The sequence below is a fragment of the Bufo gargarizans genome, chromosome 1, assembly GCF_014858855.1.
Source record: "Bufo gargarizans isolate SCDJY-AF-19 chromosome 1, ASM1485885v1, whole genome shotgun sequence".
NCBI classification, from domain to species: domain Eukaryota; kingdom Metazoa; phylum Chordata; class Amphibia; order Anura; family Bufonidae; genus Bufo; species Bufo gargarizans.
In genome coordinates, this window is record NC_058080.1 from 433,447,157 (window position 1) to 433,474,092 (window position 26,936).

General features: G+C 42.6%; 1 protein-coding gene across 5 annotated transcripts in view; it reads left to right on the forward strand.

Moving 5' to 3' along the window:
* Positions 1–26,936, forward strand: part of JAK2 (Janus kinase 2) — a 327,031-nt gene that overhangs the window by 92,372 nt on the left and 207,723 nt on the right. Inside the window, exon 1 of one of the 5 annotated variants that reach the window (XM_044272108.1) lies at positions 4,686–4,802. The exons of 2 other annotated variants lie outside the window; for them this stretch is intronic. The gene's annotated coding sequence lies outside the window, so the exon portion shown is untranslated. Of the gene's footprint in view, positions 1–4,685; positions 4,803–7,620; positions 7,726–26,032; positions 26,058–26,936 lie in introns of those variants that run through there. 2 more of the 5 variants (XM_044272125.1, XM_044272117.1) reach the window with 2 other exon arrangements.

A 26,936-nucleotide genomic window follows, 5' to 3' on the forward strand; every position in this document is an offset into this window, starting at 1 on the left:
GCTGCAGAATGACATAGCCGGCTCCCGACCTCTATGAGATGTAGCTGCGATCCTCGGTTAACCCCTCAGGTGCCGCGGATCGCAGCTACCGCTCATAGAGGTCGGGAGCCGGCTATGTCATTCTGCAGCCAGCTCCCGCCTCCTGTATATGAATAAATGAGAGATTTAACTTCATTGGTGGCGCAGTGCGCCCAAGCCCCCCAGTATATTAATCATTGGTGGTGCAGTGCGCCCCCCCCTCCCCTGTATTAATCATTGGTGGTGTAGCAGATCCCCTCTCCCCTGCTCCTCCGATCGGAGCCCCAGCAGTGTAAGCCTGGGGCTCCGATCGGTTACCATGGCAGCCAGGACGCTATTGAAGCCCTGGCTGCCATGATAAGCTCCATGCTGGTGTGTGCGCAAAGCACAGAGCAGCAGGGACAGTGAGAGCTCCTATTCACCCTGATAGAGATCTATCAGGGTGAATAGGACAAGGGTTCTAGTCCCTAAGGGGGCAAAAAGTTAGAAAAACTAAAAAAGTTAAAAAAATAAAAATAAAACCCCAAAATATTAAGTATAAATGAAAAAAGATTTACAAAAAAAAAAAAACTACACATTAACAATAAACATAAATTTTCAGCAGATTTGTGTAGGAATTTTATTTTTCTTTCAAAAATGAAAATTCCCAGAATATCGGTATAAATTATCGGCTATCGGCCTGAAAGTTCACAAATTATCGGTATCGGCCCTAAAAAATCAATATCGGTCGATCCCTAATTTGCAATTTTTCATCACTTCACCTCCTCAAAAAAATGGAATAAAAAGTGATCAAAAAGTTATACACACCCCAGTATGGTAATCACAGATTGCCCCATAAAAAAAATAAAAAATGAGCCCTCACACAACTCCATAGGCTTAACTGTAAAAAAGTTATGGGGGTCAGAATATGGCGATAAAAAAAAAGTTTATTTTTTTTCCAAGGTTTTTATTTTTTTCAGTATTAAAACACAAGAATGTGGTATCTTTATAATTATACAAACCCACATAGTGAAGAACACAAGATAATTTTTTCATCCTGTGCAATATTAAATGGTTCTTTTAGAAATTGCAACTCGCCCCACAAAAACAAGCCCTTATACGACTATGCGAACGATAAAAAAAAAAAAAAAGTTATGGTTCCAAAAAGGCAGGGAGTAAAATTGTTCCGTCAGGAAGGGGTTAATGGGAAGCCCTGTTTACATACCGTAGTCAAGTTATTGTCACGTTGCCCACGGGGTGTGCTGTAAGTAATAACCCTGTGGATGATTGTGGGTCCTTAGTAGTAGAAGACTTGTGGTTGTGTACTTGACATTGAGTAACCAGTTATTTATAGAGTTTCTTTTTGGCTCTATTTTTATCTTCTGCTCACTGCCATCCATATTGGTTGTGTAACCAGTGTAACATTCTTTGTAAGGTTAAACGCTCGGCCTGATAGAGCTGCGGATATTTCTTATGGTAAATTAGCCTTTGTGACAGCTAAATCCGGGGCGCTGGCTAGAAAACCATAGTTTACTGACTGCTTCTCCTTATATTAGCGTGACATTAGGTTATACTTTGTGGTGGAGTCTTTTTCACTCCTCTCGGCAGAGCAGGACCAGTCCCAGCAGCCAGGTAGAGAATGCTGCAGTAAATTTAAAGCTACAGTAATAACTTTTTGTGGCATTTTATATTAACCCCTTCCAGACCGGGTGATTTTACAGTTTTTTTCTTCTCAAAGCCATAACTTTTTTTATTTTACCATTGTCATAGCCATATGAGGGCTTGTTTTTGTAGTTGTACTGTCTAATGGCACCATTTACGGTTGCATGCAATATAGTCAGAAGCGGGAAATAAATTCCAAATGGGGTTGAATTATAAAAAAATAAAATTGCCACTGTTTTATGGGTTTTGTTTATACAGCATGTCCTAGTGGTAAAACTGACCTGTTACTTTCATTCTCTAGGTCAGTACGATTACAACGATGCCACATATGCATAGTTTTTTTTTTGTGTTTTAATACTGAAAAAAAGATAAAAACATTGGATAAGGCTACTTTTACACTAGCGGCAGGACGGATCCGACAGGCAGTTCACCCTGTCGGATCCGTCCTGCCGCTATTTCGCCGTGCCGCCGCTCCGCCCCCATTGAATATAATAGGGATGGGGACGGAGCTCTGGCACAGTCTGGCAGTTTGCAGTGAGAAAAGTCGGACATGCAGTACTTTTAGTCCGGCGGCCTTTCACCGTGCTGCGCCGGAGCTCCGCCCCTGTCCCCATTATAGTAAATGGGGACGGAGCGGCAGCACGGCGAAATAGCAGCAGGACGTATCCGACAGGGTGAACAGCCCTGTCGGATCCATCCTGCCGCTAGTGTGAAAATAGCCTAAAGCAAATTTTTTTCTCTGCATCGCCATATTGTGACCACCGTAATTTTTTTTTTTTTTTTTTTTTATGTGTATGGTGCTGTGTGAGAGCTCATTTTTTTTCAGGGCAATCTGTACTTTTTATTGGGAGTGTGTATGACATTTTGATCACTTCTTACTACATTTTTTTTTTTGTGGGAGGTGAAGTGACCAAAACCAGCAAATAAGTCATTTTTGACTTTTTCCCCATTTGCTGCATGGGATAAATATTTTTTAATTATAGTATAGGTGTTTTCGTACGTGGCGATGCCTTTTTTTTTTTATTATGTATTTTTATTTTGGTGAAGGGGGGTGATTTGAATTTGTATATACGGTATATATTTTTATAATTTTTTAATTTTATTTTTTTTACACTTTTTTTTAATAGTTCCCCTAGGAAACTTGAACAAGCAAGCGTTAGGTTGCTTCTCTCCTAGACCTAATGCATTAGAATTGGAGTCTATGAGAATTTTACTTTGTTCCTATGGGGCCCTGCTACAGGCAGGGTCTCCATAGGAACTTATGTGCGGCAGCCTCGGATCATTCAGGAGGACTGAGACTGCTGCAAACCCTAATCTTCCAGGTAGCCGTTGCATGGCTGGGAGCATGCCGTCTCTGTTTTTGACCCTTAAGGCTGGGTTCACACGGGCGTGTCCGGATTAGGTCCGGATGCGTCCCGGTGTATTGCGGCAAACCCGCGCGATTAGGTACGCAATTGCAGTCAGTTTTGACTGCGATTGCGTTCCGATGTTCAGTTTTTATCACGCGGGTGCAATGTGTTTTGCACTCGCGTGATAAAAACCGACTGTGGTACCCAGACCCGAACTTCTTCACAGAAGTTCAGGTTTGGGTTAGTTGTAGTGTAGATTGTATTATTTTCCCTTATAACATGGTTATAAGGGAAAATAATAGCATTCTGAATACAGAATGCTTAGTACAAGGTCAATTGAGGGTTAAAAAAAATAAAAGAAATTAACTCACCTTGTCCTCTTCATCGCGCAGTTCCCGGTCTCTTCTGATGAGCTGTCGGCTAAAGGACCTTTGGTGACGTCAGATCACATGCTCCAATCACATGGTACATCACCGTGGTGATGTACCATGTGATTGGAGCATGTGATCTGCTGATGTCACCAAAGGTCCTTTAGCCGACAGCTCATCAGAAGAGACCGGGAACTGCGCGATGAAGAGGACAAGGTGAGTTAATTTCTTTAATTTTTTTTTAACCCTCAATTGACCTTGTACTAAGCATTCTGTATTCAGAATGCTATTATTTTCCCTTATAACCATGTTATAAGGGAAAATAATACAGTGAATAGACTGTCACCTAGCAACCATGAGTGAAAATCGCACCGCATCCGCACTTGCTTGCGGATGCTTGCGATTTTCACTCAGCCCCATTCATTTCTATGGGGCCTGTCCTGCGTTACAAACGCAGAATATAGAGCATGCTGCGATTTTAAAGCATTGCAGAAGTGATGCGTGAAAAAAATCGCTCATGTGCACAGCCCCATAGAAATGAATGGGTCAGGATTCAGTGCGGGTGCAATACGTTCACCTACCGCATTGCACCCGCGCGGAAATCTCGCCCGTGTGAACTCAGCCTAACATGTCGTGGTCACATTCGACCATGACATCTGAGGGGTTAAATGTGTGCGATTAATGTTATCATCGATTGCATACATTAGCCCCTGCCTTGGAGCAGCCACAAGGTCTGCATATCACATCCGCTACCTGCTATGGCGCTGGCTCAGCTCCTGATGTAGCAACATCTGTAAACTCCCAACATCCGCCATGTGTGACTGATCTCTCCAAGTGTCTAAGGGATTCTTTATTTTATAAAATAGGTTTTTTTTGTACCCTACTATGAAATTCAGAATTAATGGGGAGGAGGGGCAATATCCACACGTCCAAGTGGAGAGTGTTTATGAAAAATGTCTCTCGCTCTAGAAGACCTGCTCTGTGTAGTATCCCAGAGATAACCCATTAATTTGATGGGTCCTGTGGTGGCACTGCAGGGGAGTTGAAGACTTGCTGTCCAGAACCTATAATATAACTATAATAGTTTTTTTATGTAACTGGGGGTGCACTTCAGGGTTTATTTCTAATGTCCATAAGCCTATGAGAATGTCTGTCTATACATTGATGAACCGCTGTAAAATGATGAAGACCTCTCTAGTTTATGTGCCTGCTGTAACCATTTCAAACCCCAGAATCGTTACGTAATCCAAAGGTAATGTGCTTGCTGTGTTTGTGATCAGGAGAGCAACCAAGGCTTTCTGAGCCAGGCTTGATGTCGGGCTTCGTAATAGTTTTCTGCACTGGAGCAATGTACACCACCTTACCAAGAGTGCCAGTCCTGGACCTTCTGTGATGGATACGTCTGGTCACCGTGGATCTGACTCAGGTTTGAATTTCTGCTCCTTGACTCTTCAGAAAAGTGAAAGGAGGTATAGATAGATACGTATTCCCAAAACTGCTGCTTGCTTTCTGTTCTCTATCTTTGCCCTTTCCCCTCCCTGTTACTCAGCAACTTGCAGATCTACTTTCACATATGGCTGCTTATGTTTTTTTTTACTTTGTTTTCTGATACAACTATTTTAACCCCTTCCTGACGCAGAAGTTCAATTTGTTTTCATTTTTCCTGCCTACATTTTTAGTTATCTGTACACATGGCAGTATGAAAGCTTTTTTTTGGCAGGGCAGGTTGTGTTTTCTAATCTCCCATTTAATATTACATAGGATGTAGTGGGGAGCTGGAAAAAGTTCTGAATGGGGTGGAATTCCTAAAAAGCGGAATTCTGCCAAAGTTTTATGTGTGGGGTCAGAACGATTACAGCCGTAGCACATTTTTATATTTTTCTTTGCATTGCAATATTTTGACCCTCTCTAACTTTTTAATGTTTTATGAAGCTGTGTAATGGCACATTTTTTTTGCAGAGTGATCTCTATTTTTCAGTAATCATTTTGAGGTGTGTTTGGACTTTTTGATAACTTTTTATCCAATCTGTTTTTAGGGTAAAGTGACTTGATCTTTTTTTTCCATTATGGCATTTATTATACCAGATAAATACTTTCATATTTTAGTTGTATGGATCTTTTCGGATGCAGCAATACTAATTATCTTTATTTTGTTTATTTGTCAAATGGGAAAAGGGGGGTGGTGGTTAGTCCCCGGGAGCACATTGCTCCCAATAATTGACTGCTCAAGTGCTGTTGTCACATTTGACCTCCTCATCTGTTAAAATGTCTGTGATTGCGTTATCACCTCTGCCACCGAGTGTGTGCTGTGTAATACCTCCCGACCTGACCTGTTTTGCAAATGTCGAGAACGGGTTAATTGTGCTCTGTATTGTGTTTTAATGCAGCTGTATGCAGTCTAAGGCCCCTTTCACACGGGCGAGATTTCCGCGCGGGTGCGATGCGTGAGGTGAACGCATTGCACCCGCACTGAATCCGGACCCATTCATTTCTATGGGGCTGTGCACATGAGCGGTGATTTTCACGCATTACTTGTGCGTTGCGTGAAAATCGCAGCATGCTCCTCTTTGTGTGTTTTTTTCACGTAACCCAGGCCCCATAGAAATGAATGGGGTTGCGTGAGAATTGCAAGCATCCGCAAGCAAGTGCGGATGCAGTGCGATTTTTCACACACGGTTCCCAGTTTTGACTGCGATTGCGTTCCGTTGTTCAGTTTTTATCGCACATGTGCAATGTGTTTTGCACGCGCGTGATAAAAAAACTGACTGTGGTACCCAGACCCAAACTTCTTCACAGAAGTTTAGGTTTGGGTTCAAGGTTGTGTAGATTGTATTATTTTCCCTCGCACACGCGCAATAAAAACTGAACAACGGAACGCAATCGCAGTCAAAACTGACTGCAATTGCGTACCTACTCGCGCGGGTTTGCTGCAATGCATCGGGACGCACCCGGACCTAATCCGGAAATGCTCGTCTGCAAGGGGCCTAAGGGTATGTTTACACATTATAGGTATCTCTCAAGAAAGAGAACCATCTTGTAAGCACCATGGGCAATGGCTCCATATGAACCTAGATCCAACTTTCCAAAAAAATCTTGAGATTTGAGTGCATTACACTGATCCAGCCACAATTCGACTACAGATGAAGGGCAAGCATCCCAAAACAGCTGTCTACAAATGGATATCTGGCTTGGCTATATTCCCATGTCCCAAGGGTTATTGCTTAGGCCACTTTCACACCAGCGTTTTTGTTGAATCCGGCAGGGTTCAGCAAAAAACGCTTCCATTACTGATAATACAACCGTCTGCATCCGTTATGAACGGATCAGGTTGTATTACCTTTGACATAGCAATGACGATCAGTCATGAACTCCCATTGACTTGCATTGCATTGACTTGATGGATCCGTCTTGCTCCGCATCCCATGACGGAAAGAAAACCACAGCTTTCTGCGGTTTGCTCTCTGATATGGGAATGCAATCAAATAGAATAGAATGCATTTTGGAGCTCTCCGTTCTGTTCAGTTCCGTTTTGTCCCCATTGACAATGAATGGGGACAAAACTGAATAATTTTGTCCGGTATTTAGACCCTTTGGCGGATCTCAATACCGGAAAGTATCCTTAGTTGAGGCTTGACTCCTAGCGAGCCTCTTCCAATAGGTGATGATGGAGAGATGGTTCTTTCGCACTTATTAGAAAGTTTTATACTTACTCCCAGGTGATAAGTCTGCTTTTGGTCCTGTGATTTCCACATACGGTAGAAGATTGAGCTCTGCTAAATAGAAGGTGCTGGATCTGTAATCTGTTTTACACATGGGTGTCCATTACATGTCTGAGACCGATTTTTTTTCTAAAGAAAATTTTGAAAGCAATAATTGGCAAATGTCAGCGCGGCTGTAGCCCTGTTGAGTATTGGATCGAGGCAGGAAAATCATGCAGATAGACTTTGATCAAGAACTGTTGACGTTGTGGTTTGTTCCTTGTAGGGCTAAATCATAAAATCTCTGTTGCTATATTGGGTATAATTGTGGAAAACTTTTACATCTGAGGCTAAACTCTGGCCTGTGTCTGTTTAGAATAAAGCTCCCTTGACATAATTTATTTTTTTATAGCTGGGCAGATATCTGACTGATGTTCTGTAGATGGCTGCTGAGAAAATCTCGACTTATGATTTAAATGTTTTCCTGCATCCAACATAAAATACATTTCTGTTACAGCGCCCAGCAATCCCATAGAGGTGAATGGAGTAGTGGCCATGCCTGAGGCACATTTGCACAGGAGACTTGGGAACTCGGTGGTCAAATCTCCAGTGACCATACATTTATCAGCTGTACTTTGGATAGGTGATAAGGTTTGTGGGCCAAACACTTAGACTATATTTCACAATTATATAATGTAGACAATTATCCTTTCAGTAAAAGATAACTTATGTATTGATGGTAAAGGAGCATCCTGGAAATGTTTTGATAGTAACATATAATAGTAACTCATTTAGGGCTACAATGATTAATCGATGTAATCGATAACTGGATTCGTTGCTGACAAATCCAGTTATCGAATAATCGCCGATTCGTTGCTATGCGGGCGGGCGCCGGGCGGTTTACTTTAAGTCACTGCATCTTTATTTTACCTTACAATGACGCTCCAGTAACAGGCAGAGCGGACGGCGGCGTAACGTCACTTACTCATGTGACACGCCTGCTCCGCCTCCTTCATTCATAAAGTGGGCGGAGCAGGTGCGTCACGTGAGTAAGTGACGTTACGCCGCCGTCCACTCTGCCTGTTACTGGAGCGTCATTGTAAGGTAAAATAAAGATGCAGTGAGTGATTAGTCTGCTGTGAGCAGCGGGGACCGGGGCTGTTATGGGGAGGGGGATCGGTCTATGGCACTGCTATGGGGAGGGGGGGGGTCTGTTTATGGCACTGCTATGGGGAGGGGGGGGATCTGTGCACAGTTATGGGGAAAGGGATCTGTGCACAGTTATGGGGAAAGGGATCTGTGCACAGTTATGGGGAAAGGGATCTGTGCACAGTTATGGGGAAAGGGATCTGTGCACAGTTATGGGGAAAGGGATCTGTGCACAGTTATGGGGAAAGGGATCTGTGCACAGTTATGGGGAAAGGGATCTGTGCACAGTTATGGGGAAAGGGATCTGTGCACAGTTATGGGGAAAGGGATCTGTGCACAGTTATGGGGAAAGGGATCTGTGCACAGTTATGGGGAAAGGGATCTGTGCACAGTTATGGGGAAAGGGATCTGTGCACAGTTATGGGGAAAGGGATCTGTGCACAGTTATGGGGAAAGGGATCTGTGCACAGTTATGGGGAAAGGGATCTGTGCACAGTTATGGGGAAAGGGATCTGTGCACAGTTATGGGGAAAGGGATCTGTGCACAGTTATGGGGAAAGGGATCTGTGCACAGTTATGGGGAAAGGGATCTGTGCACAGTTATGGGGAAAGGGATCTGTGCACAGTTATGGGGAAAGGGATCTGTGCACAGTTATGGGGAAAGGGATCTGTGCACAGTTATGGGGAAAGGGATCTGTGCACAGTTATGGGGAAAGGGATCTGTGCACAGTTATGGGGAAAGGGATCTGTGCACAGTTATGGGGAAAGGGATCTGTGCACAGTTATGGGGAAAGGGATCTGTGCACAGTTATGGGGAAAGGGATCTGTGCACAGTTATGGGGAAAGGGATCTGTGCACAGTTATGGGGAAAGGGATCTGTGCACAGTTATGGGGAAAGGGATCTGTGCACCGTTATGGGGAAAGGGATCTGTGCACCGTTATGGGGAAAGGGATCTGTGCACCGTTATGGGGAAAGGGATCTGTGCACCGTTATGGGGAAAAGGGATCTGTGCACTGTTATGCCCATAACAGTGCACATATCCCCTTCTCCATAACAGTGCCACCCACCCTGCATCCCTAAACTCATCAGTAATATTATTGTATATTAAATTAGTTTTTATTGGGTTAGAATATTATATACAGTGAATTTCCTACTTTTAGAGGAGCACAGAGCAAATAGATGTTCCTTACAAAACTTGTAATGCCTTAAAGGGAGTCTTTCACCTAAAATCACCATTGTAGAACACTAACATCAGGATCTCCATTACATTACCCATATAAGAATGCTACCTTCCATGTTGGTGTCCATTGCAGATTTTTTTCAGAAAATTAATTAGCTTCTATAGGTGCCCAGGGGTGACGTTCATGCGGCCGGTGGCCATACCCATTGGCGCTTTTCATACCAAACCCCTCCTCTTTCACTCCTCTGGCCTGCCCTAGGTTCTTTCCTCCCTTCAGTGAGAAATCCCACACCTGCGCCGTTCAAAAGAATCTCTGCACCTGCGCACAGCATTACCCATTATGGGCAGAGGCACCAGAGCGTGTAATGCGCATGCTTGATAGGGATGTACGGGCCGGCGGAAGTAAACAGCCGCATCAGAGGGCTGTACTTTTTTTGTCCGCAGGCGTGGGATTTGTCACTGAAGGGAGGAGGTAATCAGAAGAACCTAGGGCGGGCCAGAGGGGTGAAAGGGGAGGGGGTTGGTATGAAAAGAGCTGAGGGGCCTGGGCACCGGACACATGAACGCCACCCCTGGGCACCTTCAGAAGCTAATTAAGATATTGAATAAAAGTGTTTTTCTGAGAAATCCGGTGATTGACACCAATATGGAAGATAGCATTCTAATATGGGGAATGTAATGGAGATCCTGATGTTAGTGTTCTATAATGGTGATTTTAGGTGAAAGACTCTCTTTAAAGGGGTTATCCCATGATTAATGTAAAAAATGAAAATCAGACATTGTCATGTAATATACAATCTCTTTCTAACAAAGCTAGAACCAGCCCTGTACCTCACATGGATCCGGAGATCTCACCACAGATACATTTTATTGAATAACTCAGTGGCTATGCTAAATTTTTAATTAGTTGCAATTATAAAAGTATTCAGATCCAGGTGCTGGTTTGAAAACTGTAGAATATTTTTTGTGGGACAACCCCTTTAAGAAATTCCCCCAAAGTAAGAACCTGTGCAGACCTCCAGTGCCTAGCGATAACTACCACATATGAAAAATACATCCTTCCCCTCTGCAATTCCAACACTTTTATTTGGATAGGTGGAATCTTATGGATGTACAATGGCATTTTAGTCAGATGATAGCTTCTTGCCACTTAGAGGCAGGAAATGTTTGAGACCAGTGCCCTTCTTATTTTTATATATGGGTTAACTTCTGGAATAGTAAAAGAGATGAAGCAGAATTGTAGAACAATAAGATGTCCAGGAGGTAAAAAACTAAGCACAATCTGTTGCAAAGTGAGGGGAAGAAGAGTCACTGTTAAATGGAAACTGTCACGTTGAAAGCAGCAGGTTATAGAGCAGGAGGAGCTGAGCAGATTGTGATATAGCGCTGCCTCTTTATACAGCTAATCAGGGAGGGAGGTCCAAACCCCACCGATCTCATATTGATAACCTATCCCGAGTATAGGTCATCAATATGTAAATTCTGGGGGACCTCTTTTACCGAATAAAAGCTTAATTGAAAAAACAGGAAAAAAGGGTCACGGATTACTACACTATCCTGACCGTAGGAAGGCATAAATTGAATAGGACCCATTATATACTGTGCACATGGGGTGAAGAAATAAAAATAAAACAAGTGTGGGGAAAAAAACCAAGCAATGGGGCACAGTAGAAAGCAGTACAACTGCATTGTGACTGCCAGGTGGGGTGGGGGAGTAACTCCTGGACGTGTGAAGAGAAACAGACTAAAATATGCCAAGTGAAACATAGTCCACTCAAAAGGAGAGGAATGTTCTGATTATTCACAAGCCAGCAGAAGACCAACTCAAAGTCAGTGCTTATTCCTCCCAGATGGAGAGCCTTTTCTGGAGGGCCTGAAGGTGAAGAGGGGCCATGATGTTTCAGCCCGTCATATAGAGAAGACTTCAGTAGAATTTTCATAAGGCCTCATGCACACCATTTTTTATTTTTTTTTTGCGGATAGGATGGAGACCCATTCATTTCAATGGGTCAGCAAAAAAATGCTGATATTTCATCCGTTTGCGTTCCGCGTCCGTTGTCAGTGTTTCCCTTCAGCAAAAAAAAATTGTGCATGTCCTGCTTTTTTCACATTTGCGGACAAGGAGAGGCATTTATTACAAGGGATCTGTGGAAAAAAATGGATCCTCCCAAAAAAAAAAAAAAAACGGATGCCGCATCCGTTTTTTTTTTTTTTTTTGGGCGGATGCACAATTTGAGGACGCAAAAAACAACTGTCGTGTGCATGAGGCCTAATACTGTAGATTATCTGTTGGGTAGGGAAACCCACATTTCTTTTTTTCTCAAGTGCCTAGTCAGTTCTACAAACCTTCGGCTTTGCTGGATTAAAGCAACCGATGAATTGATGTACTGAGAAACATGCGAGTATGGTTTTTGCAAGTAGGGCTGCCTATATGAGTTGCTCTTTACCATGAAAATAATGTATGCAGCCAAGCAAATCTCTTGGGACCTAGTCTGGTAGAGAAGATAGCTTTGGGATCCTGTAGGTCCTGTTGGATTAAAGTTCTCTAGGCGGAAGAGAGGGGCTAAGGCGCCAGGCATGTCCAAACTGCGGCCCTCCAGCTGTTGCAAAACTACAACTCCCAGCATGCTCTATTAGCTGTAAGCTATCCAGGCATGCTGGGAATTGTAGTTTTGGAACAGCTGGAGGGCCGCAGTTTGGACATGCCCGGGCTAAGCGTTTGCATAGTTAAAGTAGCAGGGAAGGTCTTCAGGAAAGATGCTTTCAGGAACACTTCTGAACTTGATATTATTACTGCAGGGCCTTTATGTCAGTGACCTTCTCCCAAAGCAATTTTACCTCCACCTCCAGAGCGTATTCTGTGATCTTAGATTCAGTATGTGCGTTTCTGCAACCCAATTCGTCAATATGGTTTTGCAGACTTCTGCATTAAAGGATCTGTTATGGGAGAGAAGAATCTGTTATATAGAGTTCTCTGTGGTGTGGTTATCAGAGGAGGGAGCATTAGCTAACTCACAGTCCTCCTTAGCAAGAAGCGGTCAACACTCTAAGCAGCCAAACGCTGCCTCCCTATTATTGTAGTGTAATGTGTTTCATCCTAGCTTAGTTACTTCTATACATTTGAAGCCCTTTTATTACGGGCAGCTGTGTTATGGGATACTGGGTCTACCAATCCAGAGCTTGCTTTCATGTGTAGGATGTCAGTCTCCCCTGAGTGTAGGACCTTCTGTGAGTTACAGCATTGCAGCTTTCAACCCCCCTCCCCCCCAAGCTTCACAGTTCTTGTACCTCTGTATTTCCGTCCATGTATAGCGTGCTGCTGAAGGATATCATTTCTGTCGTATATAAGTGATTAGGGGAGCAGTGTTGCAATAGGTCCATTCAATGATTAGCTGCACAGTTATAAAACGTCATTCACACGTCAGTGATTTCCATCAGTGATTGTGAGCCAAAACCAGGATTGAAGCCTCCACAGACATAAGGTATAAGGGAAAGATCTGCTCCTTTTCTGTGTTTAGAGCCTCACCTGGTTTGTGCTCAAAATCACTGATAGAAATCACTGACCGAACACAACACTGACGTGTGAATGAGGCTTAAGGACTATTGAGACAAATGATGTTAAACTCATGACTCAAGTTCTGTTCATGAAAAACTGTTGAGTTTCCTTGTGTGTTGAATCAGGATTGTCTCAGACTGTGTTCAGTCTTCCTTTTTTTTTTCTTCGTTGTGAGGGATCGCTTTACTTCAGCGGGTCGCGCTCACATACTTCTTCGCCAGACACCAAGTTTAAGGTCCAAACTTGTGATTTATTATGGCACTTCAGCATCAACAAAACAAAAGAAACGCCTGCCCATCTGGGCACTACCTATACAAAATACGCCCCTACCTCGTTTGTAGAGCACCGTTTACACGTGCAAGTCGGTCTGGCTTAACTAAGCCAAATAGTCCACCAGGGAAGTGATCAGGCATCGCATAGCCTTGTGGCCCCTCAGTCACAGACACCCTGGGAGGTGCTTTATCCCAGTCTGATTATCACAGACCTCACCTGCGATCCTCTCTGGACCAAGGAAACACCCTTCCTGGAAGGGTGCGGATTATCAGATCCCACTTCCAGTCCTATCTGCCAATCCAACTAAAATCCAGCCCAGAATATACCAAAAACAACCTTGTCTGAGCAACCTACATGCTGCTGAGACTATTGCATCCCGGATTTTAGCTATCCCACCTAGCTGAGATATCTGAGTGGGATATGCACACCTTCCCGCACTGTCCACCTTATCACACCGTCGATGCAGCATCATTTTGTCATTCGTTTTTCACCTTCTTGGAAAAAACAAACTGACTGAAGAATGAATCCCAGTGTCTCTTTACAACGGGCAGGTGTTCAATGAAAAAACTGACATGTGATTTGGCCCATTGACTATACTCAGACTGACAGACTGTTGGGAAAAACATTTGTCTGAATGAGAACTAGTATCTGTATAGGCCATGTGCAGAGTCTCCAGTGTATTTGTCTGAGTCATGGTAAAGCGTCATACCATAGGGTACACTGAGACTCTGCAGTGCAAGTTAGGGTCCATTCACACATCCGCACTTTGGGTCCGGATCAGTTCCGCACCCATTAATTTTCAATGGGGACGAAAAAGATGCAGACAGCACACAGTGTGCTATCCGCATTTCTGGTCCGCAGCCCCGAACTTCCGCAGCTGTGGACAAGAATAGGCATTTCTATTGGGGTGCCGGCTCGATGTTTTGCGGATCCGCAAAACACTGCGAACATGTGAATGGAGCCTTAGGGGACAGAAATTTTGTCTCTGTTCTATCAGTTGTTGCCCATGGACAAGACTATGAGTATGTGTTGTGTGATGTACTTAAAGTAAATGTGTTAACTGTCAGTTAAAACCAGATAGCAACAAATATATTTTTTGTAATCTGTTTTTATTTTCTGATTTTCTTTTTTTTTTTTTATTCAATTTTCGGAACATGATTATGGGGTCGGCCATCTTACCTGAGCTGTTCTTAACAGCATTTGCAAAGCATTAAAAGAAAATTGCTTTACGGCAGTCCCATGGTCCATAGACACAATGGTCAGGAGGGGACCTCACTGACTTCTATGGGAGAGTCTTCTAGACATGCTCTGTGACCTGTGCAGAGGTCATTGTACAAGGAAAGAATAGATAACTGTGATATATATACATGAAGGTGATACCATTATAGGCAGAATTAGAATGACAAGTAAGCAGATAACTACAGTAAAGTGATCTGTACAGACTAAGAAGTGGCGCCTATTATTAGGCTAAATGGTCAGTGCAAAAACTGGAGATTATATTAAAAACAAATTTTGTATAAACATGGAAAATTAAAAATAACATAAAACTTGAGAGGGCTTTTTTTCATGTGGAATGAGATGTATTTTTAATAGCACCATTTTGGCTGACCTCTAATGTATAATATAACTTTTAAAAAACTTTTGGGGCAACTGTGTGAAAAAGCAATGCATATTCATCATCGTTGGGGTTCACGACAAGACAGTGTTTTGTATGGGCGTGTGCCTATCGTCTCTTCACTCCAACATTCGGCTACCTGCACTTTTTGCGGATTACATGCAGAAAAAACACAACGCAATACAATACCAGCAAAGTGAATGTCATTTGCCAAATTTCATGAACATTTTGCTTCTATTTTTCCATGTGGAAATTGACCTGTTTTGGCTGATTCTTTATTCCCACAGGAGATAAGCCATTACGTGAACATAAAACCTGGTTCAGACCTCCCCATCCAACTGGCTTCAAGCATTTACCGAAAGAGTTACTGGCACAGGCATACTTCTACGCCATGCCTGTCTGTAGGCCTCCTGCTATGAGTGGAGCCTCAATGTCTGAGCGTGAGGCACTGCATACCTAATTGACAGTTCAAACTGCGTTGGCATCTAATAGGCAGATACTAATTGGATCACGAAGGAGAATGTTTATCAAACCACAAATTAAGGCTACTTTCACATCTGCGTTTTTCCTTTCCGATATTAAGATCCGTCATAGGATCTCAATACTGGAGGAAACAATTCGGTTTTGTACCTATTCATTGTCAATAGGGACAGAACTGAACTGAATGGAACGGAGTGCACCAGGATGCAAGCAGCGTTTTTCTGTCCGGCATGGGATGCGGAGCAAGACAGATCAGTTTTCTCGGACACAAAAGAAAACGTCATGGCCGTTTTAGAACTAATACAACTGGATCCGTTCATAACGGATGCAGCCGGTTGTATTATCGTAATTGAAGTGCTGATCACTGCTGGATCAGGTAAAAAACGCAGATGTGAAGGTTACCCTAACACAGACCTCGTGGAGCTCCGTTACCATATGCATAAGACCAGCTTAATAGGGGATCCCTCCCTAGCAAGACACAATATTACCATTAGACATCCAGTGGATCATACCACTCATAAAATCACGTAGCAGATTATCTATGATACAAGATGGCTGTCTGCTTCTGACAGAATATAATATTAGTCTATTTAGTAAGCCAGATACATCACGTCACTGTTATATGCAACATATCATGTATTGCTTCATTGTGTCCCAAGACTTTGACCCACAAAAAGAATGTAACTGATTTTGTAAGATGGACATGGAACTGACCTTTGAAATGGTCAGATACTGCTTCATTACTCTTCCTAGGTCACATTGCCATGTTTCCTTATAGCTTCTATTTAATCTTGGATTAGATGTTTATGGAATACGTTGACGCATTTAACATTATACTTTAAATTTTTACATCACCTAAGAAAAGAGTAAAAAGCGTATAACTTAGATTAATTTAACTGCAGTTGAATCAGAGGTCTCCAAAAATATTTGCATATATTGTTACGTAAGAGGAGCTGCCGCCTCTGCTGACCAGTCTGTTAAGTCTCTCCCACTGAGATGATGTATCCCTTATGAAGAAAGATTAAAAGAATTACATTTATTGAGAAGGGGACGTGATTAACCTATACAAATATATATATGGGCCATACAAAAAATACGGTGAAAAACTGTTCCATGTTAGATGCCCTCAAAAGACAAGGGGGCACTGCCTCCGACTGGAGAAGAAAAAGTTCAGTCTCCAGAAGCGTCAAAGCTTCTTTACTGTAAGAACTGTGAATCTGTGGAATTGACTTCCTCAGGACGTGGTCACAGCAGGAACAGTGGACAGTTTTACAAGGGGTTTAGAGGAATTCTTAAAAGTAAATTACATGAATGCTTATGAAAATCTGTAGAAATCTGAGTCTCACTTCCTTTTTTGATTCACGTCCCCACCTATAAACTTATGTATTTTTTCTACCGTATTAACTATGTGACCATTCATCTGAGTGGCTTGACATCAGTTACTACAATATGGTAATTTGCATGCAATGTGTACAGATATAAAACTTATTTTACGTAATGTAGTTACTGATAATACAGATGAGGACGTGTTTACATGTTTCAGAAATGACCGTATAAGACAGTGGTGTTTATTTAGGGACTGAAAAGGTAGTGCCAGGTTCCCTTTACCTCCCTCAGGACTTGCGCCGCACATCTATGGTGCAGGTCTGGGTTTTAAAGATGGTGCCTGCTTAGGACCAGAACGGGCACCATAGCTGGCAGCTGCCTGCTGTTTTACACAGCAGACACCTGGAAGCAGCATCAGTGATCGGTGATAAACGCCGCTCATTGACATTTAACCCCTCAGATGCAGTGGTCAATTTAGACCACAGTGTCTGAGCGGTCTTTCTCCAGAAGTGCAGTGCTTTTGGGACTGAACGGCTTCCCCACACTGAGATCAAGGGGGCCATTTGGTTGCTATGGCAGCTTTGGCCCTTCTGAAGAGTATGAGGCCTGCCATAGCAAAGTTCCTATGGCCATTCCACCGTTTAGTGTTTTTGTTCCTTCACCTCCCCATAAAAAGTGGTCATACACACTCCAAAATGGTATCAATAAAAACTACAGATCACCCCACAGAAAATTAGCCTTCACCTAGCTCCGTAGACTTAAATATAAAAAAAGTTATGATGGTCAGAATAGGATGGTGGGGTCATTTATCAAGCTGGTATAAAGTAGAACTGGTTTAGTTGCCCCTAGCAACCAATAAGATTCCACCTTTCATTTCTGAAAGTTCTTTTGAAAGGTAGAATCTGGTTGCTAGGGGCAACTAAACCAGTTCTACTTTACACCAGTTCCCCCCCATTATTATTTTTTTTTCAAAATTTTTTGTTTTGTTTACTATAATTGTATAGTATTTCTATAATTACCAAAAAATGGGCCCAAGTAAAGAGCCTCGGGAGGTAAATCTAAAATACACCACTGGTCTCAAGACCAAAAGAAATCCCTGTAGGGGTCTACTAATTAGAAAATTAAAACATAAACTTTATTAGATCTTTTAAAAAGAGGGGGTTATAGATGCCCCAATATCCACACACTTAAAACTCTCAGACGATAGTACTGGCTTATATAGAGATTGATCCTATTTCTCTCAGTTTGGAGAGAAGAAATTGAATGTGCAAGTTGGTAGTGTCCAGTTTAACACACAATGAGGATATAACCCTAATTGGGGAGCCCCAGGACCTGGGCCCAGGTCCTAGCTAGTAATCCCCGCTCAGACAAGCTGTGTGTTACCCGTCACTGTCACACACGATACACTCAGAATATCATGTTTTTGCAAACTAAAGCTCTCACAGTACTAGCGTCTGTCTAAAACAACTGCGCCTAACACTAGTCCCCGCCAGACATGTTTCGCCGCGATGCGGCTTCGTCAGGGGTTTGGGGTATTAGCCAAATACCCCAAACCCCTGACGAATCCGCATCGCGGCAAAACATGTTGGGCGGGGACTAGTGTTAGGCGCAGTTGTTTTAGACAGACGCTAGTACTGTGAGAGCTTTAGTTTGCAAAAACATGATATTCTGAGTGTATGTGTGTATCGTGTGTGACAGTGACGAGTAACACACAGCTTGTCTGAGCGGGGATTACTAGCTAGGACCTGGGCCCAGGTCCTGGGGCTCCCCAATTAGGGTTATATCCTCATTGTGTGTTAAACTGGACACTACCAACTTGCACATTCAATTTCTTCTCTCCAAACTGAGAGAAATAGGATCAATCTCTATATAAGCCAGTACTATCGTCTGAGAGTTTTAAGTGTGTGGATATTGGGGCATCTATAACCCCCCTCATTTTTAAAAGATCTAATAAAGTTTATGTTTTAATTTTCAAATTAGTAGACCCCTACAGGGATTTCTTTTGGTCTTGAGACCAGTGGTGTACTTGGTATTTCTATAATTGTACTGACCTGCAGATTGAAGTTAACAGATCAGTTCTACAGCATAGGGAACAAATAAAATTACGATGGAATTGTTTTTTGTTTTTTTTTCCATCCCATTTGGAATTTTTATTCTAGCGTCCCACTGCATCTTATGCAATATTAAATTGAGCCATTAGAAAGTACAACTTGTCCTGCAAATAATAAGCTCTCATACAATTATGTGAATAGAAAAATAATAAAGTTATGGCGGTGGGAAGGCCGGGAGTAAAAAACAAATTGGAAAATTGTTGGGTTCTAAAGGGATTAACGAGGATCTGTCGCCTCTCCTGACTTGTCTGTTTTACTAAAAAAATAAAATATTCCACATAAAAAGACAATTCTGGAACATCTGTTATTAAAACATTGTGTTGTGCAATATTATTATTATTCCTTCTTTAGATTTATGAATGAATTGCCAATTGGGTTTTGCCAGGATGGAGGTTGTCCCCACATAGTTTGCCATTGGTAGCCCTCATTGGATAGTGTCAGACTGAAGGGACTTCCCTCCTCTTATTCCCTATCATGTGGATCTGGGATAAGGGTTTGTAGAGGGGCAACCCCATTAATGTTTTTTTTCCCAGGTTTTTAGCAAAAGTTTTAAATTGTGACGTTGCAAATTGCTTTTTAAAATTTCAGACTTTGATCTACATTTGGAATAAAGATATGGCATGTGTTATTTATGTTGCTGCTTTTTTTATGTTTATGGAAAAACCTTTGTTTACTGAACCCACTCTTAACAAGTTCATTGGTGTAATTGCTTCTTTGTTTGTCTTTGTCTGGGTTGCTGTCCAAGTGTGCCCAAGGTTGAGTTAAAGTTGGCAGGTGATGTTTATAGAGGCACCATTACAAATAAGATAAACTGACCTAATAGGATATATTTTATTTAGTGTTTTTTTTGTAAAGGATTTGGTGCAGTTGCACACTTTGGGCCAGATTTATAATTACACTTACTTCTTATTCCACTTTTACATATGTCCAAAGTCACTTTTGGCTAAGTCAGATTTATTAATGGTCCTTTTAATACTGTGATAAATGTGGTTTGACGGTAGCAGTTTATCCTTCAGTAAGCGGCTTTACAAAAGTCGCACGTCTTTACGAAAAAGTCGCATGTTCTATTAAAAAGTTGTAGAAGATGAGCATGGTCCTCACTGGAGTGAAATTGCTAAATTTTTTGCGCAGTTTTTTTGCAACTTTTTAAAAACTGGCGCGCATAGCGCAGAACCAATAAAAGTCGCAAATTTTTAGCGATTGCGCAAATTTTTTTATTTTTTTTCATTCCATTATTTTCACTTGAGCGAATGATAAATCTGGCCCTTTGTCTTTACTCAGTTGAGGGCCTCATTATATGGATATTGGAAAAAAGCTGTTTAGAGGGAATCTGTCGCCACCTATAAGGGTGTTTTATGGGATTACTATGGTTTTTAATGGTTATGATCATGTAGTTGCTTCCCTCATCTACATCTTCCCCATGCGTCTCCCATTTGGACTCTCCTGACCCGTTTTCACCATGTAAATTAATTAATCTGGGTTATTTACATCCTGTAGGTAGCACTTCCTGTTGTATACAACAAACCCATAATGCATTTCTCCTTTCTCTGCCACAGCTCCAGCATTGTACCTAACAACCCCCGGTTAGTGTATATCTCCTCCCACCCCGCTAGTTAGACACTCCCCTATCACTGCCCCTGACACCACCCAGTTAGTGTATAGTCCCTCCCACCCAGCTAGTTACATAGACACTCCCTTGTCACTGCCCTGACACCAGCCAGTTAGTGTATAGCTCCTCCCACCCAGCTAGTTATATAGACACTCCCCTATCGCTGCCCCTGACACAACCCAGTTAGCGTTTAGTTCCCCCCACCAGCTAGTTACATAATAGACACTCCCCTAACACCACCCAGTTAGTGTATAGCTCCTGTTTTGGCTTTAACACGCCTATGCCCGAGCTATATGGTCATGTGACTGCACTCCAGAATAGAAGATAGGAGCAATAAAAGAAGAAATACATTTCGAAATTACAGCTACAATCATAAATAATTATTTTACATGATGTTGATGCAAATTGGTAAACCACTTTAAATTTTATCTTAGCGTACATAGTCATTTTTAAGAAACTGCAGGTTTGGAATTCCACTAAAGAATTGTCAAACTTATGCCCTGTTGAAATAGTTCTGCCCACCTGTGCCCTCCTGCCACCTCTCTCCCTATGTACTGGTGCTCTATTGGACATCAGAGCATGGACACTGCACAGATATGTGTGGACCATTGAATTGAGCATGAGATCACAAACGGAGAAAATCTGCACAGATAGCAAGCATCACTGATACTGTGTTTAACATGACACCACGTGACTTGCTTTGGGGAGAAGAAATAGCTCTATCTTGCCAAATTAAATTGAAAAGTAGTTTTTTTCAGAGATGTGGAATACTTTAAATATAATATATTTAAATAATAATTAAAAAAATCGACAACTAATGTAAGTTCAGTAATAAGGTGTTTTAATGTGAATACAATATGGGGTGGGGGGGGGGGGGGGACTCTTGTTGCCATGTCTCTTGACACGCCATGGTGATACAAGAGACAGAGATAGTGACCTTACAACATCCTATCTTGACCTTACTTCTACCGGATAAGGCTATTTTCACACTTGCGTTCGGGGTTCCGCTTGTGAGTTCCGTTTGAAGGCTTTCACAAGCGGCCCCGAACTGATCAGTACAGCCCCAATGCATTCTGAGTGGATGCGGATCCGCTCAGAATGCATCAGTATGTCTCCGCTCAGCAGACGGACACCCGAACGCAGCTTGCAGCGTTTTGGTGTCCGCCTGGCCGTGCGGAGCCAAACGGATCCGTCCTGACTTACAATGCAAGTCAATGGGGACGGATCCGTTTGACGTTGACACAAAATGGTGCAATTGCAAACGGATCCGTCCCCCATTGACTTTCAATGTAAAGTCAGGAGTCCCTATTAATATACCATCGGATCGAAGTTTTCTCCAATCCGATGGTATATTTTAACTTGAAGCGTCCCCATCACCATGGGAACGCCTCTATGTTAGAATATACCATCAGATTTGAGTTAGATCGTGAAAACTGATCCGACAGTATATTCTAACAAAGAGGCGTTCCCATGGTGATGGAGACGCTTCAAGTTAGAATATACTAAGAACTGTGTACATGACTGCCCCCTGCTGCCTGGCACCACCCGATCTCTTACAGGGGGCTGTGATCAGCACAATTAACCCCTCAGGTGCCGCACCTGAGGGGTTAATTGTGCGTATCATAGCCCCCTGTAAGAGATCAGGTGCTGCCAGGCAGCAGGGGCCAGACCCCCCCTCCCTCCCCAGTATTAAATTAATTGGTGGCCAGTGCGGCCCCCTTCCCTCCCCAGTTTTAAATTCATTGGTGGCCAGTGCGGCCCCCCCCCTCCCCTGTATTAAATTCATTGGTGGCCAGTGCGCCCCCCTCCCTCTCCTGTATTAAATTCAAATAGTGTACATTTGTGCATAGGCTGTGTATATTGCAACTCAACCCCATGAATGGTTCAAAGCTGCAAGGCTGAGCACAGCCTCTACTATATGTATAGTATGCTGCGTCTACTGAGCAGTGTAAGCAATGAAGAGGCCGCCAATCAGCTGTATGAAGACAACGCAGCTGTCTTACAAGCGATGTGTTCTCTTGTTTACCTGATCGCTGTTGACGTTGCAGTGGCGAGCAGTGTAATTACAGCTCGGCCATCCCATTAACTTCAGTAGGACAGCATTCACTTGAACAGGAAGGAACTGTCCCATTGAAGTGAATGGGATGAAGGAGCTCTAATTGCACCTTCTCTTCATACTGCTGATCGGTAGGGGTACCGGCAGTTGGACTCAGAATAGGTCATCAATATGGGATAAGCGGACAACTCTTTTAACAGTCTAAGGCCTCTTTCACACGGGCTTTGCATGTGAGGGCCGGATAGGATGGAAATGCGCGATTTTTCCGCGCGAGTGCAAAGCGTTTTAATGCGTTTTGCACGCGCGTGAGAAAAATCGGCATGTTTGGTATCCAGACCCGAACCCGGATTTCTTCACAGAAGTTCGGGTTTGGGTTTGTGATCGGTGTTGTGTAGATTTTATTATTTTCCCTTATAACCATGTTATACAGAATGCTAAGTAAATGAGGGATGGAGGGGTTAAAAAATAAAATAAAAAAAAATAAAAATAAAAAATATATTAACTCTCCTCATCCACTTGTTCGCGCAGCCCGGCTTGTCACAGCAATTTTTTTTCTTTAGCATTATTTTTAGTCACAGGCAGGGAATGATGGGCACTTTTCTATGGCAGACCTCGGAGCATTTAGAAAGACCAGGCTGCCATACCAACCAAACGACATCGTCAGAGAGCCATTCCGTCTCCAGGAGTGCGCCCGTTAAATGACCACAGCATTTGTGGGCTTGAAAGTTCATGATCAAAGACAACTCTGCTGTGTAAATCTGCTGCTCAGCTCCCGACTAGGCACCATCTTTAAAGACCCGACATCCACTGTTCATGTACAGCAGATGTCAGGAAAGAGTTTCAGAGTATTCTGGTTATTTCGTGGTCCTACCGCTGGCCCGCCCCAAAATGAACAGAGTGGCAAGTTGGACAATGTGCACTGCTGATTCAGTCCTCTCTGTGGGATTGCTGGAAATGGCCATGTGCTGTAGTTTCCTATTCCATGTCCCATAGAGATGAATAGTGCTATAGTGCACATGCTTGACCTGACACTCCATTCATTTCTCAGCGTCACAGCGGTCAGATCACCCCCATATAATAGTAATCCCCTATACTGTGGATAGGGGATAGCTTGAAATAACAGGAATACCCCTTTAAGACTTTGTGTTCTCATGAAATAAAATGAGAGAATGCAAATATTGGTCTTGGTGAAAAAAGTCTGTGCAGGTTAATGTTTTTCTGCTTTATCACCCTGGAATCATTATATGGCTGCTCTCCAGCTAACAAATAACAGACATTACTGTAGTGAAAAGCTAAATTAGGCTACATGCACACGACCGTATGTATTTTGCGGTCCACAAATTGCAGAGCCGCAAAAAAAAAAAAAAAAAGCGTATGCCATCCGTTTTTTTTTAGTTATATTTTTTTGCGGATCCATTGTAACAATGCCTAAAACGGACAAGAATAGGACATGTTCTATTTTTTGGGCGGGGCTACAGAATGGACAAACTGATGCGGACAGCACACAGTGTGCTGTCCGCATTTTTTGTGGACCCATTGAAATTAATGTTCAAGAAAAAGGCAGGATGCTGCGGTTTGCTTTCCGGTATGAGAAAGCAACGGAATGCATTTTGGAGCATTTTGTTCTGTTCAGTTACGTTTTGTCCCCATTGACAATAAATGGCAACAAAACTGAAGCATTTTTTTCCCGGTATTGAGACCCTATGACGGATCTCAATACTGGAAAATATTAACGCTAGTGTGAAAGTAGCTTTAACTACTGATAAGGAGACCTGCTTTTTTGTCCACTACCAGAAGCAAAGGGACCTTCAGGGTCCATTCACACGTCCGCAAGTGTTTTGCGGTCTCCAAAATGCGGATCCGCAGAACACTGAAACCGGCCATGTGCGTTCCGCATTTTGCGGACAGCACATGGCCGGCACTTTAATAGAAATGCCTTTTCTTGTCCGTGTCTGAGGACAAGAATAGGACATGTTCTATTTTTTGCGGAACGGTAGTGCGGATGCGGACAACACACTGTGTGCTGTCCGCATCTTTTCTGGCCCCATTGAAAATGATCCGGATCCATTTTGCGGATGTGTGAATGGACCCTAAGACTGAGACCGGCAACAGCGTCTCAACAAAGGTACATATTTATTGCTATCTAAAATATATTGTCTGCACTTGACAAAGTGAGCATAGTGAGTGGCACAACATTGCTGAGTGTGCATGTTTGTTTCAGTGGGGAGAAGGGGAGAAAAAGGCTGGATTCATACATCTCTCTTTTGCAGAATTTTGGTTGCAGAATTTCGCACAGATTCTGCAACCAATAACAGTACAATGTACATGAAGGGGATTTTTAAGCAACCTCCTTCACTCACAGCGTTAATAAACTGCAGCACTTTGCAGGCATGCTGTACATTTTTTAGATCAGCAGCATGTCCTATCTGTCCTATATGGATTTTATGTGTTCATGGTTTCCATGGCTAGCTCCACGCCAAAATCTAGAAAAAAAAATCCACATGTAACCCATGCAGGTTTCAGGGCAGAATTTTAGGTTGGTTCAACAGCACCATTATTATGCTGAACCTAGCCTTATCCTTTTTCAGACCTCTGTGACAATAGCTTTTCTCCCAAGATAAAAAAAATAATAATAGGATTGGGCATGTTAAAATCTATCATAGTAACATAGTACATAAGGCCGAAAAAAGACATTTGTCCATCCAGTTCGGTCTGTCATCCTGCAAGTTGATCCAGAGGAAGGCAAAAAACCCTGTGAGGTAGAAGCCAATTTTCTCCACTTTAGGGGAAAAAAAATTCCTTCCCGACTCCAATCAGGCAATCAGAATAACTCCCTGGATCAACGATCCCTCTCTCGTAGCTATAGCCTGTAATATTATTACACTCCAGAAATACATCCAGGCCCCTCTTGAATTCCTTTATTGTACTCACCATCACCACCTCCTCAGGCAGAGAGTTCCATAGTCTCACTGCTCTTACCGTAAAGAATCCTCTTCTATGTTTGTGTACAAACCTTCTTTCCTCCAGACGCAGAGGATGTCCCCTCGTCACAGTCACAGTCCTGGGGATAAATAGCTGATGGGAGAGATCTCTGTACTGACCCCTGATATATTTATACATATTAATTAGATCTCCCCTCAGTCGTCTTTTTTCTAAAGTGATCCCACTTTGGCCAGTTTCACTCAAGCGAGTTAACTGCCAGAAACATGCTCCGCATGGGAGTGTGATTTCCCATCCTGGTTTCTCCTCTTGTAATGGGACCTGCCTGCATTATAATGATTTATAATGCTGTGTGTCCCTGCCCGACCTTTGCTGTAATTATTTATATTGATGGCATCGTCAGTACAATTCATTACAGATGATGTCGGGCAGGTACACAACCAGTTTGAACAACTGTAACGGCCAGTATGGACTTAAAGGGGTTTTGCCACTTCAGCAAATAGCATTTATAATGCAGAGAAAGTTTCCATGGTTATGACCACTTGCATTTTTTCTTATAGTGTGCAAGCATGACAACCACTTATGGATTGCAGGGTGGTTGTAACCATGGAAACGAGCAGTGTATAATGTTATGGAAAAATGAATCCAGCCAGCAAAGGAGACAATATGGACAATCACAATACATTAGTAAGTGCCTTGTATTAACTTCCTCTACACCATAAATGGATACGGACAGCACACATATAACATTCGTGTGCTGTCTAAATTTTTTTGCGGCCTCATAGAAACGAATGGGTCCGACTCCGCATTTGATCCCTAAAAAATGCAAACCGAAAATACGTTTGTGTGCATGAGGCCGAAGTGTGTATACATATTTGTTCAACCAGCAACCAATTTCTACCTAAGGTATATGGCCACCTTAAGATATAGCCATATACAGTTCTTTGGGCATTTTTTATTTATTTTTTGCCCTCTAATCCTATGACTTCCACACTTAAAAGGTGGTCTTTTTAGGCTGACGCATTCTAGGGAAGCTTTGGTCTGATCATTTGCAAAGGAAATGGATATTATTTCATGCATCTGTTTATTGCTGTAATTTTCCATGCACTAGTGAGCAAATACATGTAGTTTTCCATCTTTAAGAAATTCTCTATGTACAAATTGAATGCCAAGACTAAGACGCCTGACGAAGAGGCCCAAGTAGCCTCGTTAACCATTAAAAGGTATCAACCACTGAGGAATCTAAATCTTTTTTTTCATCTTGTGTTGCCTCATAGTGCTTTCTGCCTGAGTTTGGCTGTAATACTTGTAAGTCTTATACAGACTGTCTGTCTATAGCAACCAATCAGAGCTCATAATAATGACCTGTAGCAAAATAGAAGCTGGGCTGTGATTGGTTGCTATACCTGATGAATATCCAGGTATAGGTTACTAAGGCTATTTTCACACTGGTTTTCAGTTTTGCCTGATCAATCAAAATGACAGAACTGAAGACATCCTGATGCATCCTGAACAGTTTACTCTCCATTCAGAATGCATGGGGATATGCCTTATCAGTTCTTTTCC